General features: G+C 43.1%; 1 protein-coding gene across 1 annotated transcript in view; it reads left to right on the forward strand.

Moving 5' to 3' along the window:
• LOC116579026 (basic proline-rich protein-like) overlaps window positions 1-24,186 on the forward strand; it is an 822,180-nt gene that overhangs the window by 716,450 nt on the left and 81,544 nt on the right. The window contains exon 7 of the mRNA XM_032323799.1: window positions 23,702-23,781. The gene's annotated coding sequence lies outside the window, so the exon portion shown is untranslated. The remainder of the gene's footprint in view (window positions 1-23,701; window positions 23,782-24,186) is intronic.

Here is a 24,186-nt window from a genome sequence, read left to right on the forward strand (position 1 = left end):
AGAGACTGCCCACGGGTGAGGGGTACGTTCAACACAAAAGCAGTGGAAATTCAAACAAATTGGCCCATTAGAGTCTCACACGGCTATAAATACAGCTCGGCTCGGGCTATTTTGAGGGATGGTGGCATGGGAAAGTTCCGCCTGGAATCTTGAGTTTGTCAGAGGAGACGGATCTCTCCCAAGACATGGGAAGAAGACGAAGCACTCAGCAGACCCGGAGGAAGGAGGGCATCAGCTCTGGTCAGCTCCAGGGCAAGGTTAGCAGCGGACGAGGAGACACGGCCAGGCCTCGCCCCCGTTCTCCAGCCCCGCTGGCCTTGCCATTGGAGGTTTGGCTCTGGTGTCACTCAGAGTGTCCATAACCTCTAAAAAAGCTGAACATGCCCTTTTGCTCCTCAGAGGTCAATGGACCATTTCACTCTTCCTGAAAGACCGGGCAGGCGAGAGGAGGAGGGGTGGGAACGAGAGCAGCCTAGCTAGTCTGGGCAGGCCCCAGGCTGCAGCCAGCATCTCTGGCTGACCATGAGGGAATCCTGAGGAGGCCATTTTTTGCAGATCGGACCCCAAAGTGTGGCACCCAGTACATGTACATTATGAAATTAGGGCAGAGTTGTGTGGATTTTAGGAATTGGAGACCCACACACGAGTGTTAGCAAAATATGCAGGCAGAGAATGCATATGCAAATATCCAGAGCTGCTTCACATTTCCCCCCCGGGTGTGTCAACAGATGGCAATTAACTGCTAACAGTTCGGAATGAGTAAACACAGAATACACATATATTTCTGCACTGTGTCCCTGCCCACTTTGGGGGAACATGGCTCCCTCGCCTTGCCATCCCACTGCTTGGTCTGCTGTACTTTCCTTATTTTAGTGGACCCGTATCTGTTTCTGTTAAGAAAGCACACCCAGGACAACTTCGGATTTTTCTGGCTGATTTAATAAGATGGAGCACCTGCTGTATACCAAGCACTGTCAGAGGCATGGGCTCACATAACCTGGTGGTTGTGTCTGATCTGGCCCCGACCCTGGTTTTCCTACCTGCACATCCTCCTTTGCCCAGGACAGCCCAGTGTATGTCTGTTGTCCCCGTGGAATTATTAATAGTGCTTCTTTTCACTCTCCCAAGTGTCCCAGTTTGGATGATAAATCATACCGTTACTCTATCTACAGTCCCTTTTTAAAAGTGCTTTTTTTGGTATGAAATCTAATACGCAGAGAGAAAAAGTGCAAAAATACAGCATCCTCTATTTTTGAGGCTCTTTGGAACTTGCAAAAGTCAAGAGAGGGTTCCCAAATTATCAAGAAAATGGCTTTAGCAGATTAAATTTTAATTAGTTCAAGAACAGCCTCCTTGCATTCTGGGCTTGAATCCTTGCCACATGCTGAGTTTGGTTCTGTCCTTACAAACGTTGTCTGCTCTGGATTTTCCATGTTGCATCTGAAACCTCAAAAGGACTGCCACTGCACATGGGGACAGCTGGGGCACATGAGGGCACTTGTCCCTGTACAGTCCAGAAAGGAAGAGCCATTCAGGTTACCATGACAACACTCTTTCCTGAAAATCTCTGACTGACACTTCCTGGGGAGACAGGAAGTAAGGACAGGAAGACACCGAGGTCACTCTCTTCCCATGTCCAGCACTCCCACCTCCCAGACTTGTCTGATACTTGACCTTTTTCAGCTCAGTCTTTCTTCTCCCATTCCCATCAGAGACGTTATCCTGGGGGTGAAGGCAGCCCACTGCTTCTGTCCCTTTCTTCACCACCAGCCAGTGGAAACTCCCAAATCGTCCAATAATAAGCTATATAGATGCTAAATAGATGCTTCAGAAAGCTACACAGCTGATTCCAAAGTAAAAAAATAAAACATGGATGGACAACTCGCACTTCTGCAATCGACATTACAAAATATAATAATCGTTTAACTCGTGATATTGGGCACCTATTGTGTGCCAGGCCTTGAGCTAGAGATTGGGTGTAGGGTGTTGGCCAAAATGGGCATGATCCCTGCCATCATGGAGCTTATGGTATCTCAAGGGAGATGGACATGAAAGGGATAATCCCACAATAAATGCTAACTACAGATTGTAGTAAGGACAACAAAGGACAAATACAGAGTATAAGAGAAAGTACAAGGGGGCCCAGACTACATATGAGTGAATCCGGGAAAGCCCCCCTAATAAGGCAACTTTAATCTAGGATCTGAATGATGAATAGGATGTAGGCAAGGAAGTCCACTTATATCAAGAGCCCATGAGTCACCACAGTATTGAGCCTAACCTTCATATTTTACTGAAATATGTCACTTCAAGATCAGAAGAGCTTCGGGGCACCCGGGTGCTCAATTGGTTGAGTATCCGACTCTTGATTTTGGCTCAGGCCATGATCTCAGTCTCTTGGGATTGAGCCCCCCTCTCCTCAGGCTTCCCAGACTCAGTGGAGAGTCTGCTTGTCTCCCTCTGCTTTAGCCCCTCCCCCCAGCTCACATGTGCTCTCTCTCTAAGTAAGATAAATCTTAAGAAAACAAAAAAGGATCAGAAGAGTTTTGCGAGTATGTCTTTCAAACGTACAGATTTATAACCTGTATCACAAATAAGACAAGGAGGTAATAATAGCTCACTTCTAGGTTATTAGTTAATTGTTTGTAAAGCTACCGGTACTGCATTTGAAATGTTGAAAGTGCTCAGAGCATGGCATTCCTCTCTCTGTAACTATTTCAGCCAATGTGGGGTCTCTCATATCTGAATCCCCAACACCTAGCACGATTCAAAGTAGATTTATGTAGTAAGTGCTCAATGTACGTTGAAGGAAGGAAGGAATCCATGAACAAATGAATTAACTTTTATAGGATGTCTTCTGTGGACCAGGCACTGGGACCAGATATTTTCACAAATATTCTTTAATCTCAACACCATAACATGATTGTACCTTTCTCGAGGCTAGGATTCTAACATGCTGAACTAAACAATAGCTCTGAAAATAATGATAAACTCTGACCCTAATGTAGTTTGGAGAAACAGATGAGGGAGAAAAATGCTTTTCAGAAGCATTTGGAAATAGCAAGTCAGTGAAATGAAAAGGCATAAATGCTCCAAAGAGTCACAGAAGGGAGATGAGAAGGCACTCGTGGGACGATGGGAGCCAGGATGGGCCGCTGTACCAAAACCCATAGAACAATCTGAGCCCCTGAACAGTCCGCGACATGTTTTCTCAGTAGAGATGATGCAGTCACAAGGAGTCTGTCGTCCATGGAACAAACAGTATATATGCCCCCTAAAGTCTGGGCAGGGGACTGTGTTGGTAGAGAATGACAAGAAACAAATTCGGGCTCAGTGGAACATTTAAGCATAGAGAAGCTTCAGAAAAAATAATGTTACAAGGCTGGGAGTTATGGGGTAGGTGATAATAGTACTGTTTTCTGAAACAAATGTAATGAAGTGTGAAGTCAAAAGTAGCTCTGGTTCTTCCTGGTTTAAGAAAGGATGTGGATAAAGAAGAAAATTAAACAGAGAATTTGATATTTCAAGGGGTTCCTCTTGTCTCAAAGAGGCAAGTCTTACTGTGAATGATTTAGACAAAAGAAGGTTTAAACAGAGGTAGGAGTTTGTGTTATCAAAGATGGCAATCGGAAGCATAGAGTCATCTTAGGCTCAGAAATCCCTGCATTTAAAAACCATCCACACTAAATTGGAGATGAATGGAAAAAGGAAATGTCTGAGAATGAAAAACCCAAAGGCAGAAATGATTGCCCCTCATAGGGAGCTCTGCTTTTCCAGAGGATTTTCTGCAGAAAAGGACTCGGGTTTAAACTTGGTGCTCTGTTCGGCTGAATCCCTATGGTTCTCTGAGATGGTGACAAGTTCCGTAATTGTCCCAGCTTTATTGTTATTCCTCCACAAACCTATTTGTAAAAGTGCCATAAAGTCGTCCTACCCAAAGCTCTCAGTTTCAGGAAATATGATACACAGCAGATCAGAGGAAATTAATATTTTCTTTTCTTATTTCGCAGTGTCTTGGCCCAAGTTCAGCACTGAAATGGTTAAAATATCAGCACATTTCACTGGTCTTGGGTTACTCATAAACATTCAGCAAAGCAATTTCACTCAATCGCACATATTAACTGCTTAAGTTCTTCTCTCCGAGGATGTGGGCTGTTATTTTATGCCAAAAGTCCTGTAATTAAGTTTGACATAAGCGCATGGATTAAATATGTGGTTGGGGCGGGGGGCGAGGAGTGGAAGGTTTTCTCCCCTCGCCGTCTTGCCATATGGAAACTGTAACCAAATAACGTGCAAAAATTTTTAAGAGAATTTCCAATCTTATTACTCACTGTTGTTTATCAGGTAAGTCACCAGGCCAGCACACTTACAAAACCAGTTTTTCTTTTCCCCGATTTAGCAATAGGAACAACACGGTAGTATTCTTAAAACAGCCCCCAGCCCTCATAGTAGATAGAGTCTTGGTAAGGTAGACAGCAGAACAGATCCTCAAAACCCCTCCAGTGGGCAAGCCACTGTGGCTGGAGTTTGGAGCTAATTTATCAGATTGATCTAATTCAGAGATATATTTTAAATGCTGAGACTACAATGAGGGTGCTACGTGTCGCATTGCTTTGTCAATTATGGAAAGGTGGGCAACATTTGGGATGTACTTTATTCTAAGGGGATTTTTATCATGGCCAGAGTTGCCCTGTCTGAAGGGTCCTCAGGTGACTCTGAAAAGGCCTGAATCACTTAAGCAACATAATAACAAATTTACTTTCAATTTCTGGCCATATTCATGAAGGTTTCTTGTGGTTTGAGAGAGGAATGCTCTTATGCCTCCTTTCGTAAAAACAGCTGAAAATAGCTTTTTCAAATGTTTGAAAGAGAAAATATCCTCCTTCAGTTTCCCCCAAATCCGAGGGAGCACATAGGAGATTAACCCTAAAAAGGAAGTTAGAGGCAGGTTACCTCCCACCTTCCCTCCCGTTGGACTCGCCCCAGGGCTCTTGCCCAATGCTGGATCTCTCTCTTCTTGGTTTAACCCAGTTCGCTAGGGTCTTGGTGGCTTCATCCTGCTAGAACACCTTTAAAGCGACAAAACACATTATCCAACTCGTTGCCATCCTCAAGTTCTTTATACTGGCCATCACTCTGACAATGCTCATTGTCACTGTTCCCAGTTACCTTCCACTCTGTCTCCATCAGTCAGCCCTGGATCTTTTCCTTACGGAGGGCCACAGTCTAAGCTGCTTATGACATTGGAAGCTCCATTAATCCCCACGTTGTGCTCACTTCTAGAGAGGGCTTGCGACCATGTTCGCATGTCCATTTTTATTTCATAATAGGATATATTATATGGAAATATAATGTGGCCCAAACTGAGAACAGTGTTGAGATAAAGCCTGGATCTTTGCTACACAGGAGTGAGAATAATTTACTTAGGTTCAATACAACCCTCTGTATTCCCTTTAATTTGAAGGAATATCTACTGCGTCATTCAAAAGCCTATCCCAAGCCCTTCAGGGATGTTCTTGTTTCTTAGTTTATCTTCCTCGTTTTATAACGTATATTTCTGCTCATCAAATTACATAAGCCTGTTACCAGGTCCATAGCCCTAATGTATTCCAGGCATTCTGAATTGTCCTGTACTCTTCTGTATTATCCCCCGATCTGGTACAAAATAGAATTATCTTCGACTCTACTATCCATGTTATTGTTGGAAATTGTCTGGGTCTCTTAAATGGCTTTCACTTTTTCTTTGGTATCTGAGGTAGTTCTTTTTATTCTCAAACCTTACTCTCTAGAGGAGCCGGTTCACCAGACTTGTCGGGGAGAGCTGATGAAATGCATACCCATGTGCCAGAGCTGGGCTGCTTTGGTCCTGAGGGCCGAGGAGGAAAGACACAGTGGACTGCTACTCCCTGAGTCCGGCCCAGTGACTTGAAATTAATGGGACGATTCCAGGGCACGCTGAGAGAGATGGGTGTGTTCCTCCTTCTCACTGTCTGGCTGCATTTCCCATGGACCCGGGTCTGCCATTTTCTTCTGTCAGTGTCTTATTCCTCCATAACAACTCCAAAAAGAAGGGAAAGCCAGGCAAGGATGCAAGATGAGGCACCAGGCGGAGTGTGCCTGGGGTTGCATGTAGCTGACTCGAGTAGGACATGTGTGGTATGTTAAGAATCCTGGAGCCCCAGCAGAGCCATGCGGCTCTTCTCAGTGGCCTATTGAAAACCTTCTGCACTTGAGCTTTTCTCATCTTTGTCCCCCAAATAAGACTCTATCTCCATTTTTCCTCTTAGGTGCTATTACGTCTTGCCTCTAGCATGGACTGTGTATTCCTCCTGCACTCCCTGTCCTCCCTCTGACAGACCCATGGGACTGCGAACCTGTTAGAAATAAGGCTGAGAACTCACAGCCTTCTGAATCTGACACTTACTCCATTGAAGGGGATGGTCATCTTCCCTGCGGTTTATGCATAGTGTTTTTTTGGTTCATCTTCTTGAGTAGGATTCGAAATTACATCCCCCATGCCTGTCAAGGAGTGACAGAATGTAACGGTGCAGTGAATAAGAATGCGAGTTTGGAAGCCTGACCACCTGGGGTCACATCCCAGCTCTGACATCTATTAGCTGTCTGACCTCAGGCATGTTAACTTAACCCTCATGACTCATTTGCCTTATGCGTATCATAGAGAATAACAGAACGTTCCTCTTGGGGTCTTTGTGAGGATTGAGCACATGAAGGGTTAATGAGAGAGCTTGGTCCATGGCAAGCCTTCAGCTGACTGTCTTCCAAATATTCTAAGAAGTATCAGCTACATTGGTTTTTGGTTTGAGACGAACTGGTCCTTCAAAGACCGAAGATGCTCACGCTCTCAAGGGGTCAATGATGAGCACGTCCCTATCTTCAGGTAGTACTTTACTTGGTGGACCTTACGTCAAACTAACAGTCAGCTCATGACTCAGCCTTTCACAGCCTAGAATTATTTAAGGACATGGGGACTCGGGAAATGGGAACATTGATGGAAAAATTAATACAAGAATTTCATTTCAAAATTCTTATTGTTTCCTCTGCTGCATAGAGATACAAACTGCAGAGTTCTCACGTGGGTTCTCCGTAAAAGCCAATACCTTGGTAGAGTTTCAGGGAGAACCAGCAGCTCTGCAACCTCCAGCAAGACCTTCAACCATCCTCTTGACCCTCAGCTGCCAAACTGGGGTGATTCACCGCCATGCCTCCTTCACAAGACTGTTGCAAGCAAGAGAGTAAAAACAATGGGAAATATAATCATCGTGACTGTGGGACACATGGTTTCTATTAAATAATCTATCTTAAAATCAATAATAACACTTTTAAAAACTTATTTATTTCTATTTATACAGAATATTGCAACATACCCTTGGCGTGCTCCATTTCTCCCATCTCACTGCCCTTTTCCAATGCCCAAATTAAGCCTCACTTCCACTAAAAAGTCACCCTGCACATAGACACATGAATACAACATTAAATTTTCACTCTCTCAAGCTCTTAGTTCACTACCATCCTTTTCACTTGCTTTAGTACTTTCTCTATTCCAGGATAAATTCAGAGGCTTCTCTGTCAAGAGCCGGATAGTGAATATTTTAGGCTCCATACCGACTCTGTCACAACCACTCAGCACTGCCCTTGTAGAACAACAGCACTGTAGACAATATGTAAATGAATGGGCATGACTGTGTTCCAATAAAACTTTATTTACAAAAACAGCTGCAACCCATGAACCCTAGTTTGCAACTCCTTAGTAATAGCTTGAGCTTGTTGTTGAACACCTTTACTTGTGCCTTTTTAGGCTACCTCACTGGATTGTCAGGACCACAAGGACAAGAGTCTTTATTAGGTGTTCGTAACACCCTATTTCCCACTTCTCCTGAGCCCAGCACCTGATTCAGTGCATACTTGTTGGGTTAAACTATCTCATGGGAAAATTGTGTATTTATTGTGAGTACATTAACTCAGGGAACCAAGCCATGCTGAATGCCCTGAAGAGTTAAATAAGGGAAAAGAGAAGTGGTGTCCCTGTGGAATGAGAGACAGCCGTCTGCATGTCAAACACATGAGTGGAAGAGAAACGTTGCCCACTGATCACTGTCAAATCCTGAGGGAAAAACTATGGAAAACACCTGACGACCACATGTTCTTGGAATTTGAGTTCTATGCATGAATAATGCCATAGAAGACCCAGAATATGGGTAGTTATAACTCTGCATTCACAGACAACCACTGTTCTTTAGAGGTAACTCTTTTATTCTTATCCATGAACTTAGAATAATTTCACTGTTTTTCTAATTTAGAAAATTAGAAAAAAAATAAATATTTTTATTTGTGGAAATATGATACTCCAAAGGCAGGTAAAATAGTGGTTAAGAAGATCAGGGCCCAGAGTCACACCTAACTCAAATCTATGAGCCTTTGAGTAAGTCACTTAACCTCTCTTCATTGTTCCCTTCTGTAAAATGGGAGTTTGGGGAGGTTAAATGAGACCATGTATATGAAGAACTTAGTATAGGGCTCAGGACAGGGTAAATACTCAGTAATTATTTGCATCTAGTAATAGCAGTAGTAGTAGCAGTCAAAATCACAGAAGTAAAAGACATTTCTTTAAACAGAAACATATGGCCTAGGAATTCAACTCCTGAGTATACTCAAGAGAAATAAAAACCTAGATCTATAGCAAAAAATCTCTACACCCAGAAATTTGTATGTGAATGTTCACAGCAGCATTATTCATAATAGCCAAGGAATGGAAATAACCCAAATGTGCAACAACTGTCAAACGGATAAACAAAATGTGGTATATCCATACAATGAAATATTATTTGGCCATTAAAAAAAAAAAAACAGTGGGGTACTGATGCACCCTACAACGTGGATGAACCAGGGAAACATCATGCTAAGTGAAAGAAGCAAGTCACAAAAGACCACATATTGTATGAGTCCATTTATATGAAGTGCCTGGAATAGGCAAATACATAGAGACAGGAAGTAGATTGGTGGTCGCCAGGGGATGGGAGGGGTGTGGTGTAGGGAAGAATGAGGCATGACTGCTATTAGGAATGGAGTTTCTTTTGGGATGATGAAAATGTTCTAAAAATAAATAATGGTTATTGTTGCACAACTCTGTGAAATACTAAAACCACTTTAAAAGGGTAAATTTTATGGTATGTAAATTACATCTCAATGAAGCTATTTTTCAGACTTTTAAAAAAGTGAAATAACTTAGCTATCCTCATCAAAAATTAATCTGTGATATGTAACTTTTTTCCCTTGATATGAGCTAGAGGTTTATTGTTTAAAAATTCTACACACACAGGGGCGCCTGGGTGGCTCAGTGGGTTAAGCCGCTGCCTTCGGCTCAGGTCATGATCTCAGGGTCCTGGGATCGAGTCCCGCATCGGGTTCTCTGCTCCGCGGGGAGCCTGCTTCCTCCTCCTCTCTCTCTCTCTGCCTACCTCTCTGCCTACTTGTGATCTCTCTGTGTCTAATGAATAAATAAAATCTTTAAAAAAAAAATTCTACACACACACACACACACACACACACACACACACACACAAATTCTACACACAAAAAATAATGTGTCATAAAAAAATAATGTGTCATGTACAGATACATTTTAAAAGCCGATTAGCTATGGGGCGCCTGGCTGGCACAGTCGTTTGAGTGTCCAATTCTTGCCATGATTGTATAGTGGTTAGTACTCTGCATTGTGAGTGTCCAATTCTTGGTTTAGGCTCAAGTCATGCTCTCAGGGTGGTAAGATCAAGGTAAGATTGAGGGCTCCATACTTGGCACAGAGTCTTCTTGAGTTTCTCTCCTTCTGCCCCTTCCCCCACTTGTGTGCTCTCTCTCACTTTGTCTGTCTCTAAAATAAATCTTTTAAAAAACTAAGAGCCGATTAGTTATTAGTTAAGTTTGTACATCCATGGTATTTAAATGTACTTATCAAGGATGTGTATATATAATATTCATTTATAAACTCCAGTTAATTTTAAGAATCACTCAGTCAGGGCACCTGGGTGGCTCAGTTGGTTAAACATCTGCCTCACCTGGGTCATGATCTCAGCAGTCCTGGGATAGAGCCTCTCATTAGGTTCCCTGCTCAGTGAGGCCTCTGCTTCACCTCCTCCCTCTGCTCCCCTCCCCACACCACCCCATACTGTGTCTCTCTCTCTCTTTAATTCTCTCTCTAATAAATAAACAAAATTTTCTAAAAAAAGAATCTCTCAGAGCCTGTAACTATGTGTTGAGGACCTACTATGTGCTGCACATGAACTTGGGCATAGGGACATAGGAGACAATAAGATCCTAGGATCATGAAGCTTATGGTTCAGTAGTTCTTTGCATATCATGTCAAGTGAGGTGATTTTATCTCACTCCACCTTTCTGTAGTTTGTATCATAAGAACAATTGTATTTTCTCTAATTCTCAATCATATCATCATCTTAACTGCCTTTTTAAACTCTTCTCTTCTGGGACAAACCACCCCCATCCCCAGTTGAAAATCATCATTCTGGATTCTAGAAGTTTCAAAAGTCCAGGATCCCTAAGTTTTACAGAAAGAAGTAAGGAGTCTTCCAGGCCATGTGTGGATTGAATTTTTTCACTTGAGAACCTGTAGTAAAAGAGAAGTTCTAACACTTTTAAGAACTTAAGAATCCCCAGAAAGCTTGTATGCCATGCAGATTCCTGGGCCTTAGCTGCAGAAAGGCAAATTGAGTAGGTTTGAGGAGGAGCCCAGGAGACAGAATATTTAACAAGCACCCAAGTCCCTCTGATGCAAGAATGCATGAACCACACTTCGAGGAATGCTACACTCAAAGATTGGAAACCAACGCATTGCCAGATGTTTCTTGCACATCGACCTTACACACACACTGTCTAGGCACTTTGGGTGACAGGAAAATGTACAGTCTTCCACAGGGAGCACACCATCAAGTCTGGAAGACCTGAAGGACCCAAGCATGATAACTGAATGCATACAGGACGTGATCGATAACAAAGGAGTGACTGAGACCCTGAGGGGTGGAAGCGCTCAGAAGAGCACAAGTTTCATGGGCCCAGGTGGCTGGAGAGCTCATGGAGGAGAGAGGCTACTTAGGCCTAACCTTAAAAGGTGACCGTGATTGTAAAGAGATACGTGGAAGAATCTTATGCAGACGATGAGGGAAATTTGTCTCAGAGAAGATGGCTTCATGTTAACATGAAGAATGAGAAGAGCCCTAGTGGTCAAGCCGAGTGAGGTCAAACTCTGGAAGGCCCTAAATGCTTTGCGGAGGGACTGAGATTTTACCTGTAAGAGGGTGGGGACCCACTTTGGAACAGGAGATTAGCAAGCTGAGCTCAGTGCTGTAAAAGGATTAGTCCAATCATAAGTTGCTATGAGCATTTTCAGAATGAAATGATGCATAAATAATGAAGCAATAGTGCGACAGAAGTAGAATCCAGAAGGGCCTGGAACAAGAGAAGACGGAGATGAGAGAACCATTTGGATTAGCACCTCCCGAAACAACCTTTCCCCTAAAACAGCCAGACTTCCTACTATACTTAAAAGGGAAAAGCAATACTGACAGGATTTCTTTCTTGCTGTCACAATGAGAGAGATGCTAAGTTGAAAGAGACAACTCGGGAGTGAGATGAGAACAGCAGGAGGAAGGGACACGAAGGTGGAAGAAGGGCTTTAACCAGCCTCAGAGAAAGAAAACAATGCCTGGGAGGTGAGGGAGAGAAGGACATGCAAAGCCACGTCTGCCAAGCTCTGCTTGGAGCTCTCATCCTTAGGACCCGGCTCCTGAGAGCTGGGAGGGGCAGCATTGCTTTCCAAGAAACCAGTCCACAAACACATGGGGAGCAGCCTTTGCAAATGACCACAACGACTCCTCAGGAAAACTTGCTAAGACTCTTAATCAGAAAGGGAGAGCTGTCGTTGTGTAATAGTTAATAATCATAAGTCCAAACAATGCCTTATGTTTAAGGAACTGTGTCCCTCCTAATACAGTTTAAAGGAGAAAAATAACAAAGCACTTGGTTCCGGTCTGTTAGTCAGCTTTTGCCATGTAACAAATGACCCCAGAACTGAGTTGTTTTAAAACTGGAAATCATTTCTCACAGTTCTGTGGGTAGGCAGGACAGTACACCTGGTTTGAGCTGGTTTGACTACAAGGGAGAAGCAAGAGTGGCCTCGGACTCCTGGTGCTGGGCTCAGGGTCAGCTGAATTGACTCTCCCCCCACCACAGACGAACGCGGGCTTCTTCGCATGGTGGCCTCGTGCTTTCACAGGGCGGCGTTTCTGAAGGCTCATTTGCTGTTGCTGTGTTGGCCGAAGAAAGTCACGCAGCTAGACCACAGTCTGGGAAGGCACTGTCCAAGAGCACAGAGCAAAGGAAGGGGGAATGTCTGGCTGTTTTTACTCCCATAGCAATGTATGTCTGGTAGATCAGGCTCCTCTAAAGGAAGTGGCAACTGTCCACTTAATCTTGCTTGAAGGATCTGGAAGGATATGCGTCAGTGTGCGCTTACACTGTCCTTGTCTGAATGTACATACCTGAACAATTATGAAAGAAATTCATAAATATATATAACTGATTTTTACAAAGTTTTAAAGAGAAGGAGAGAGGGAGAGGGAGGGAATGAAGAAAGGGGGGAAAGAGAGAGGAAGATATCTTTCTTAGCCTATCCAATTGCATTATTCTGCATGGGGAGAGAACACTAGCAATCCTATAAAGATCCTAAACTCTCTGGCTGTCATGACTTGTCTTGTAAAATAGCCTCGTATCTCCTTCACTTGTGCACGGGTCAGGTGTCAGCTGCTACAGAAGCACCCTGGGCCATGTGGGTCCAGGACCCTCTCAGGGAACAGAAGCCAACATCTCAATTCCAGAGAGCAGTAGGGCTTCGGGGGCTGGCACTGCCTCAGGAAGACCAAAGATGCAGACCAGCAACGCCCCATTCTGAGGACATAATTAATGCGCTGTTAATTTTTTTTTCATCAACAAAGGATTACCAAAATACCGCATGATTTCCTTCAAAAATGTGACCCTCCCTTTCCTGTCTCATTTTTCTTTTCCTGGATCTGAACGTGTTTTCCATTGGCCTCCCGAAAACAGTCGTTTCTGTTCACTTTCCTCAACTTGTCTCAGTTCCTTGATCTTAAGGCATGCAGACATGCTAAAGCCAGTTCTCAGCAGAGATTGTTCAAGAGCTGCTCCTCTCACTCAGAGCTCTTCTCCAAGGCACTTCTCCCCCTTGTGAGGCCGGTGGCTTCCTCTGCGTCCCACAGCAAACCTCATGGTGTTATAAAAAGCCAACTCACTAAATAATGCCATAGGAATCTTAATGACTAGGGTTATTTGGCCAACAACATTACACAGTTTTTTCCTCTCAGAATTCAAGCATTTAAAATTACAAATATCCCATCCAATTCAAATTTAATTACCAGTGTTCAAACTTTAAGAACTTTCTCATTTTCAATTATGTATAATTGGAAATAATGAACTACTGCTAGAAGATGGTGATTCAACTCCTTTTTTTTAAGGGGGAGCAGGAAAATGGCATAATTGTTATCTCTTCCTGATAAAATTTTTCTTGTTGACTGGCCATTTCTTTACCAAACTTCCCTAAATCCCGGAGGCCAGTTTCTCCACATTTATTATCAACCACAAATGAAAACTGTGATGAGCCCTGATGTCTGAGTTGGCCATAGAGACCGTAGTTTCCAGAACAAAAGCCCAAGTCTGACAGCTGGGCCAATGCAAGTTTTGACAATGGCAGAGGGCATTTTAAGTAAGAACTGTCATGGAAACCCAGGATATAACAGTCACTATTAGCCCAAACAACCTTGGAGCTACTCTGAACCATCTGTTGTGTGAGGCAATGGAATTGGATGGGTAGTGAAGGGGACTGCATAGCACATTTAGGGCTTCTGAATGATCCCACTCATGACTTGTCCTCCTTCTCACCAAAGGCTAGACTTCAGAGTCAGACATTTCTGGCCATGCTTCAGAAACGTGGCCTCTGAGAAGGCAGGGCTAAGAAGCAAAAGCTTGCGTTGAGACAGCCGTACATATGGGGAACTGTCTCCTTGAAGTAATAATGATGGCTTCTCTGTAACCCATGTCAGCGTGCTTTGCTGTCAAGTCCATTGTCTCTAATGATCGTCTTTTAAAAACACTCCCCAGTTTTCTTTTAGTACCCCAAATGACTTCTTTAACGGGGAACTACCCACCTATCAAGTAGTTCATATCCTGAGCCTGACTGTCTCATAACCAAAAAAGACAGTTTCGTATACATGTGTGTATACATGTCCATAAATGTGCATGTGAATAAATACATCTAAGGGGTGTATGTGTGTGTGCGTTGTTCTATCACTAGCATCCCTTTGAAGTGTTGTCACCACGGGCTGTTCTCTTTACAGGGAAGGTTGTGGGGTTGGGGGAACTGTCTTTCCACTCAGCTTTCTCTTTGGAAACAAGAGTCCTTGTGTCTGGGAGATGCTCCCAGTTTCACGCAGGAATAATGTCCCTTCCATTAACAATTAAAACCTAAAGCTCTAAAGATTATTTTCCCTTAACTGTGTGCTATTTTTGCTCTGGAACAACCCAAGTACTTTTTAAGGGGGGTATACACGCCAACTGAAAAAAATCCTACTTTATGCTGAAATTGTATTTCTGCTTCTTTATTTCCATGATCTTACATTTCAGTGTCTCCTTTTTTTAACAGACTTCACTACACACATCTCCCCCATTCTTTACCCACCTTTAGTATTATGAGGTTTTCTGAAGGTTGAGCATTTCAGATCTGACTCGTGTTTTTTCCCCAGAATGTATTTCTGTTTACCAAAATCTCAGATTACTGTGGAAACTGTCAGGAGTCCCTAAAATGTGTGTTGCCTTTTCTGTACTCAACCTAGGGCAGAGTCAGGGAAATGGCCACAGACATAAGAATGCTCTCCAAGGCTGAGAAAGAGCCACCCACCCTCACATCATTTCTTTCCATTTTAGTGGGTCTTGGGGGAGATTGAATGGCAGACTTAGGAGGATAATAAAATTGTCAGTACACACTCTTCTCATTTTGCAGACAGGGAGCCACTGATTGTCCAGTGGTGCAGGACAGAGAAGAGGAAATGTTGAAAAACGGAACAGGAAACAGATGGGAGATGTGATCTCTCCAAGCTCCCCAAATTCTGAAAAACCTCAGACTAGCCTGGTTGCTTGAAGATTAGGACAAAAGTGGGATCTGTGCATTTACCAAAGAGAGGCCAGCAGAAGCAGGCACAACAGGGAGTCCTGTCACATGGACCCCAAATCCAACAGGCTACAGTTCATCATGCCAAGGGGAAGTGAGGAAGCTCCGCCATTATGAGTTAATTTCAGCCACGGGGTGGGGAGGAGCCTTACACCCTTGCACCCTAGCTTCATGTTGACAACTGAAACCTCTGTAATCATGTGCTTCGGGGTTAAGAACACTTCTCTCTTTACCAAGAATTAAGAGATATTTATTTACTAAAAAGTAAGCATATAGAGGTGCATGACTGGCTCAGTCAGAAGAGCATGTGACTCTTTGATCTCGGGGCTGTGGGTTAGGGCCCCACCCTGGGTGTAGAGGTTACTAAAAATAAAAAGTAAATAAAGTTTAAAAAATTAAAAATAAAAAATTAAATTAAAAAATAAGCCTGTGTAATCGTGGCCAGAGGAAAGGGACTCAGTCTTCCACATCTGCAACCTTTAGGGCTCATGCCAGGAAAAGGAGGAAGGAGAATCTGGAATAAATGGGCTGGGATCACTTTCAGGGACCCCCCCCAACACAGAGACATCAAAGAATCTAAATGATGTCATTAAAATTCATCCAAAGGTACAATTATTTGTCCAAAAATGATTCCTGTGCCTGAATTCCAAGCTCTGGGAGAAACTGCCGTGGTGATTGTTTCCCCAGGTTGGAATGAACATCCAGGCTGGAAGTTTCCTTTGCTTTGCTGGTTTGGCAGGAGGAGTCCTGGGGAGGGGAAGCGATCACTCCTGAACAACCAGCAAGTTGAACCTGCTTCCTGAGGGGATGCTGAAATCTGACAATCCAGTTGACCTCCCCCTAACAAAGCCTGATAGCAACACCATCCCAAAATCCCAGACACCCCTCCCCCTTCCAGAACGCCACATTTCACTTGTGACTTGGTACACCCTGTGGTCTGGGAAGAAGCCTTTGAATACATCTCCAGAGCTGCTGCGATTAGAAGGTCTTTGATTACTCAGCTCAGCCGGTCCACCCTGCTCTGTAATTCCCTTCTCCCCGCCTTCAGCCCCCTTCACCTTGTCCAGTAGCCCAGGCAGTTTTTTTTTTTTTTTTAAGCAACCCATTTTTTTTTTTCTTCTGTTTTCATTTTCCTATAGCATCCTAAACCTCAAGTTGTAGTTAACACTAATCCTGATTTATTTAGGGTTTATCTGCATTATTAATTCCAATCACGAAAAAAAGAAAAAAAAATGCTCGGGGCCCTGGTTTGTATACAAAGTTTGGGTGTTTGTGAAAGGGGCCAGCAATCCCTGAGAAACATATTTCCTTTAGCTATCTTTTAAATCCAAACAAGTTTCCTTTCTAGTTTGAAAATATTTCTTGAGATGGGTCCCATCCTTAACAATTTCATTTATTATTATCCACCCCCCTCCCAAGTCGCTCTCCTTTGAAGCTGCTTCCTGCATTAATCTGGACTTAATATGGATTTAAACATTTACAATGGAAAATAATTTGGGTTAAAAAAATAATCTCCCTTGATAAAGCTAGAAAACCCCCACAACTGTCAGTATCTCTGACAGCCAGGAATAGAATGAGATTCTTGAATATGCATATGGAAGAAAAGGAAAAGCAAGTCTAACAGGGCGTGTGTTATATTTTATATTTGTCAGCTGTTATGACTGGACTGGAGTTGAGTGATATCCAGGGTCTTGACTTGTTGTTTGAATGAATTCATCATCACCCGGAACATAGGAACAGTTACTTAGTGCCCAGGATATACTAAAAATACCTTCCGTTGGCGTGAAAGAAAGCTGTGTCTCAGAGGTAGCAGCCTGCATCCATCACTCACAGAAGGGCTGCTTGGGAACGAACAGGTTCCACTGCCCCGTCCGCCATCCTTTCCGGTCTTACATTTTTCAGTTTATTGATCAGTCCAACGCTGGAAATAGAAACTTCCTATTTCTTTGGGGAGGCCCCCAGCATGGACACTGTTACGGAGGGAATTCATCCTGGATTTGACTCAAGGAGCAAGCTGGGATTGGACTATTTTCATAGGAATTTAAAGGAATTCAGATCAGACTCCCAAGTCTGCTTTGTCAGATCTCAGCACGTAAGGCTGACCTTAAAAGTGTTTTTGATTTCTTGGGGACCTGCAGAAGGAGGCTAGGCTAACTCCAAGAAGCACCCCTTTCCCGGGGATGGAAGATAGTGGCTCTTTCCCATGCCCATGGCAGGTCTCACTAATCAATCCCAGCATTCTTTTCCACTGAGCGGGAGGCAGCCCCTGTATCCTTCTCAACTCGATGCCTGGGGAGCTGCCCGCAGTGGTTCTGTTTGGGACAAACGTTGAAGGCTCCTTGTCCTTCCTTCTGGGCCCTACGGTACTTCAGGATACTCTGAGCTGATCTCCAGGCTTTTAGCATTCCCCTTCAGCCTACCTTGTGCATTGATGCTGGCTCTCTTCCCGTTCTCGAGAATACGGGCCCATGGTGTTAGGAGCAATTCCAGAAAGACTATAAAGTCCAATGTAAGGGCATGTAAAATCATTGCACAAATTTTAGAAAATGAAGACATACAAAAAAGTGGACATTTAAAATGAATTATAATTCTATTATGGCATATATATAGATGTATATGCTTCTCTTTTTTGTAAGATATTTCTTTTTTATTGTAAAAAGTATGCATATACTGAAAAAGCAGGTGAATTCTATAATTTCTTCCATGTAAATTATGCCTTCATAAACTGATGAATATATTATACAGAAAAAAGTATATGTTGCATAGCTGAACTTTGCATGCATTTTAAATAAAAATATGGGTTTCATATGTATGCATTTATTGAAAAGTCTGTAAACTTTATTATCTGTAAGTTTTTAGATCCTAAAATATATTGTTGAACAATCATAGGGCATATACCCACATTTCCCGTATTCCAAGGATATATCCATATGTTTGCCCATTCTTTTTAAAATTTCTTAATAATTTTATTGAGATATAATTTACATACCAAGCAATTTATCCTAAGGACACAATTTCGTGGCAAAGGGTATATTCACAAGGTTGTGCAACCACCATCACATTCCATTTTAAAACATTTTCATCACCCCAAAAGGAAACCCTACCCACTCCATTTTCCCCTCCAAACCCCCTCAGCCCTAGTGAATGTGCTAATCTACTTCCTGTCTCTCTGAATTACCTTGTTGTGGACATTTCATATAAGTGGAATCATTCCATACTTGACTTCTTTCGCTTAGCATAACCCATCTGTTACAGCGTTCCTTCATTCCTTTTTATTGCCAAATAATATTCCGTTCTATTTGCCCATTCTTTATAAGAGCTTCTGTTTTGTTTTTGTCTTCATAATGTCGCTTTCAGCACTTAACTGAATGGAGTAGCCATTACTTCTCCCATCTGTGCACCCTTTAATTGTTCTGCTGATTCTTTTGGTAGGAGTCTACTGAATTTACAAAGAAATCCAGTTCTATTCAGTTCACCAGTTACATATTGAGTGTTGAAATATGCAGGGTTCTTTGCTAGAAAATGCTGGGGATACAAAGATGAATGTAAACCCCGTCACTCAGGGTTTACAATCTATTTACATCAAATCATGACAGCAGATCATGTCCATGGGTCACTCTGAGACCATTAGCTTTTTACAGATATCAAAATCACAACCCTGAGGTCAAGAGTCTTATGCTCTACAGACTGAGCCAGCCAGGCACCCCTAACTACTATGTGAATTTGCGTTGTTTTGATATAGAAGTATAAATGTTTTTCCATTTTATTTCATGTGTCTTTATGTTTATACCATGCTGTTATATAAGCCACCCCAAGATAGGAACTACGCACTCTTATTTCTCTTCTATTATAATAATAGTAGTATGAATTACAATTACATTAGCTATTATTTACTATCCATTTCTTTTATTTAATCTGCAAAACAATCCTGTGAGGTAGCTGTTGTTATTTTCATTTTCATTTGCTGATTGGGAAACCGATGCTGGGTTAGTTAATAAAGTAACTTGCCGCAGGTCACTGACGTGGTAAGGGTGGTCGCTGGACCACATTAGCTCGCTGCTGCATGAAAGGCGCTCTCAGCATCCAGGAGATGATTCCGTCTCCCTGCCCTTCTGGCAGGCAGCCCTATGCCTTGGTGTTTGGCAACCTGAAGGAGTCTCTAGGGGTGAAGGATAAAGTCAAAGTGTCCCAAGTCTTCATCCTGTGGCATTGGCCATTGTGTCCATTCCATTATTCTCTTGGCAATGACCCACAACATAGCTCCCCACAGAGGTCACTCTGTGTGGTACAAGAAATCCCTGGATGTCATCTTTGGAATTTACCATTTTGGAATCAGACCACTTTGGAATCACACTAAGATGTGCTTAGGCATAACACATGAGGATCCTCTCAACTTCTCACGTGTACCATTTGGTAGAGCAGCGTGATGAACGGCAGAATGGGAGAACTCCAATTTCCAGTTCGGGACTTTCTAGAACTGTCCGACTCCCTTCCTGAGACACACTTGACTGTACTGTGCTGTCATCTTCCACAATAAGGCAGGTTACATCCGTGAATCTACATATCACAATGAAGACACTCAATAAATATTAAATAATAATTATTGTTTCTTTCACATTCACTGACAGGGTAAAATCCCAGGGAAGAACCTTAAAGGTCTAATTACTTTGTTGGCATTGAAACCAAACTGCTAGTTGAGAAATTAATTGTGGAGCCGTCGGAGATGGAGCAGTAGGAAGTTGTTTTGAGCAGTGATGTCAGTCTGAAACTCCGCGTAAGATGTGCAGTAATAAACACCAACGCAAACTGCCGAAAGTGACTGAGCAGGAGACTAGATGTGCTGCTCGTGCCGAGCAGACTTCTTTCTATTCATTTCCCAATTACTTCAGTGCACAAACAAACGTGTTGAGTGAGTGACCACCCAAGCTAACACATACGCAGAAAACATCCCTAGAGATATTTAGAACAATGTGGAGATGATCTCCAACAGAAAGGAAGGTCCAGAATTTTAATAACCACAATTATGATCAGAATTAACATTCACTGAGCACAGGTATGAGCCAGGTCCTCTTTCAAATGCTTTAAATGTAGTATCTCATTTAATCTGTGTAACAAGTTGTGTAGCAAATATCATCCTCATTTTTTAAATTAGATAATGGAGGCCCAGAGAAGTTAAGTAACCTTCCCAATATCACACAGTTAGTAGTATAAAATAAATAAATGAAAAGCACCCAGGCCAAGTAAAATTATATTCACTGTGCCACTTTCCAGTCTCTTAAGAGATCACCAAGTTTCCAAGACCTTAAAGAAATATCCAGAGATTATCCAGTCCATAGTCTTCAAACTGCTCCACTGAACCTTGGGATTTGCTTTAGAAGTCTGTCCTACCCACTATAAAGTGTGTGTGCCAAACAGGGATGAGTTCGGAATTTGCTGCTTGAACCTGCTTTGGTTATTGGATTTCCACCTAACATGGAAATGAATGTGGCTGTGTCCCAGTGACACCTCACTTATAAAAGTAGCGTAATCTGCTGACCTCTGGTCTAGGCCATCCCCTGTGGTCAGGTGAAGTTTGCCCAAACTTTATAAATATGGGTTGTTTTGCTTGCCCAGAAAGAGAAGGTACGCTCTTCAAGACCCCTATTTATTAACACCAGTCATCTGTCAGAAAGTCCCACCACAGTTTAAGGGAAAGGAAACTCATGGGTACTGAATGTGGACTTTGCATTAGGTAATCTACTAATGGCTCTCCTTCTGAACTGATCCTCATTGAAACTGGGTGTGGCAAACAACAGGACCCCCTTTAACAAAGAAGGAAACTGAGGCTTACAGAGATGTAAAGGGTAACTAAACTAGAGTCAGGCTGCTGCCTCCCTGTTCAGCATCACACTATATTGACATGGCTCAAAGTCACATTGCTTGTCTTGCCTTATAACAGATTGGAAGGCCATTCGTGAGTCACTCACTGGGCAATTCTTCCCCAGGAAAAAGCAGTCAAGTTCACTTCAAACCTCACTTTGCCACCCCCCAGATGTTTCACCATTTCAATAAGCTGTTCTCCCAAGGATGCTTTCAGTCACGTACTGTGTATCTTACACAGGCGTTGCAGGTGTGTATTAGGTGGTGATCCTCCACACTGTACGTCTTTCATAAAGATCATTTTTCATCTCCATACTTTTGTTCTCTACCGCTTGTACTTGTCTCTCTCGAATTCATACTGTGCTGGGAAATTTTGGAATTCTAAATCTTCAATGAACTCTTTTTCTTCCAATATTTACTGGTGCTACTAGCTTGGTTATATGCCACCAGTAGATAAAGAAATATGGTTTCTTCCTTCTGCAGAGATCGGTTGAAATTTTGAGGCTGGGATATTAATGGTTGGAGTACTGACTCTTCCAGAACACACATTTGTTGTCTTCTTTCTTGTGCACCAAAATTCCTTGGAATTGAAGGACCCTTTACGTCTATTTTCAATTCACTCTGGATCGGTTTCTTGAACCATCGGCCCCATTCACCTGGCAATAGGAGGTTGGTGCCGGATGTCAAGACAGCATTGCCTCTAGTGGCTCTCAGATCCAGAAAAATCTGGGTCCATTAGCCACGGCAGCCCACTACCACAACCGAACTGTAACCCAGCTGCATGTGAAGCAGAAGAGAAATCCATCACACATGGAAAACTTAGCCATCAATAAGCAGCTCTACAGGCCTTTCAGTTGGGGACCAACCACAGAACTGGCTCTCCATCAACAATCAAACAGTCTTTAGCTGTGATCAGCCACTTCCATCACCTCTGAGACTGGCAGGTTTCCAATAAAGCCAATAGCCCCCTCCCCCAGGGTAAGGTCATCAGCAGGAGGCAGGCATTGTCGTTTAACCAAGCAATTTGACAACAGTGTTAGCTTACACTCTATTAGCCAGCAGCTACACCCTGACCCCTGACCCTGACATTGACCTCAGACAGCCTTCTCCTGAGGTAGACTCTGATCATTTGAGGTGGCCTGCCCTGCTGGTTAGCATAAGAGAGGGCCCTTCAGGACCAAGCAGGGCTCCCTGGTCACCCCTGCTCCCAACAGGAGGCTTAAGGCTTAGAGTACAGAAACAAGCCACCGTTGAACCCAAGATGGCAAAGGTGAACGTTCAGAAGCATATCCATCAGCAGCCTGTCACCAAAGGACGATGTAAGAACTATGGAGGCTTTCAGCGCAGGGGTAGCCATTGTCTCCAGACAGTTCTGCTCCTTAATGGAAAAGACATATCAAAATATGGCTTACAAAATACAAAATAATGGACCGAGATGTACATTATATGAGGGTGTTAGATTGCAATGTACTTTACAGTGGGGGAATTAGATTGAAGTGTTATGCCAGGGTAGTTAGGTTGAAATATGGATTATCCTAGGAATGTTAGCTTGAGATGTGCTTTATAACACAGTTGTTAAATTAAGATGTGCTCTTCAGTGCAGGCATTAGCCCGAGATGTGCATTATAGCAAAATTGTTAGGGGAAGATGTGGATTCCACTTTGGGAGGGGATAAGAGCAAGGAAAACACCTTGTGTTGAATATTATTCAAGGTTATGGAACGTCTTCTGCATTACATGGATTTTAGGGGTTTGAATGCAGGGGAATGAGAGCATGAAATATATAATGTTCCTTCCCTTCTCCTTTCTCCCAGCCAAACAACCTGCCACTTTCCCCACTTTTCCTGTTAGGTACTTACAAGCCTCCCCCATCAATAAAAACATTAGCTCACTAAACAGCCTGATGGCTTTTCCTTCCCTGGCTTAACCCTTCGGGATCTGGGGTTTCCTTTGGATTTGTAAAGATATTGATCCCGGATAATGTTTGCTTTTCTAACTCTCTCTTCCCTAGACTTGATGGATAGGTTCAGGGCTACATCTCGGCAGCCAGTGCACCGCAGCTACCCAGGGAAAGGGGAATGGGAAGCAAGGCGAGCGTTCAGTAGTTAACACCATCGGAATGCTTTTTCTGGGATGGACAGGCCGGGGAGAAATGCGGGGGCCACAGTCACTTTTAATCAGCACAGGATTTCACTTTCGATTTTCCTCATTCTTGTCCTGATCCCTCTACCAATATTTCTTCAGTTCAACTCAGAGAGCGTTGTATAGTTTCTAATTAATATCAGATGCTATCTCGAGGTTGGCTGCTCTGAGTTCCATTTTCAAAGGCTGCTTTTGCAGTTAAAGGATCTCTAGCCTCATCAATATGGATGACTACGGTAGCGATGTTGTTTGCTTGTGACGCTGGCCTAGGTGGGTATGACTTTCATAAACCCTCACCCTAGATATAAATCTTAACCCAAGAAAAGTAAGTGGAGAGGAATGGGAGCATCATCTCACTCATTAACCTCTCGGCCTACAGGGGTTCACTGACTGTCTTCCCAACGGTGTTTTTGTTCTTTCTCCTCTTCCTTAGCTCAGAAGATATAATTTACCGCCTCCAGAAGTCTAGCCGAGCACAACTGGATGGTGTCCAGCTCCGCCGGCATCAGAGAGGTGAGTTCCAGCCTTCTTATTTCTCAATGAAAGAAAATGTTATACCAGGTGAGTTAACTCGGTCAAAAAGACTAACCTGCCAGACAAGGGCACCAAACAAAACCAAACAGTTCAAAGGAAATTGCAGTGTTACTAGACACCTGTGCATTGTGCCTTGTGGTTCCAGGAAAGAGACAATCAGGCATTTCTGTATGCATTTTGTCAGGCTCTGTTTCTATAGACAGAAAAAAGGGTTTGCCGCAGGACAACAGCACTTACCTTCCCTGGCCGAGCTTGCTATGGAGCAAGCGCAGGGAGTAGGACAGAAACCTGCTGGCCAGGTGAAAAGCTCTTCCACACACCCTCGCTTAGCTTTGCCAGCTCTACTCCGTCAGTATCTCCACTCCTCTAAGCATTTTTTGGGTA

Source organism: Mustela erminea, chromosome 19, assembly GCF_009829155.1.
Source record: "Mustela erminea isolate mMusErm1 chromosome 19, mMusErm1.Pri, whole genome shotgun sequence".
NCBI classification, from domain to species: Eukaryota; Metazoa; Chordata; class Mammalia; order Carnivora; family Mustelidae; genus Mustela; species Mustela erminea.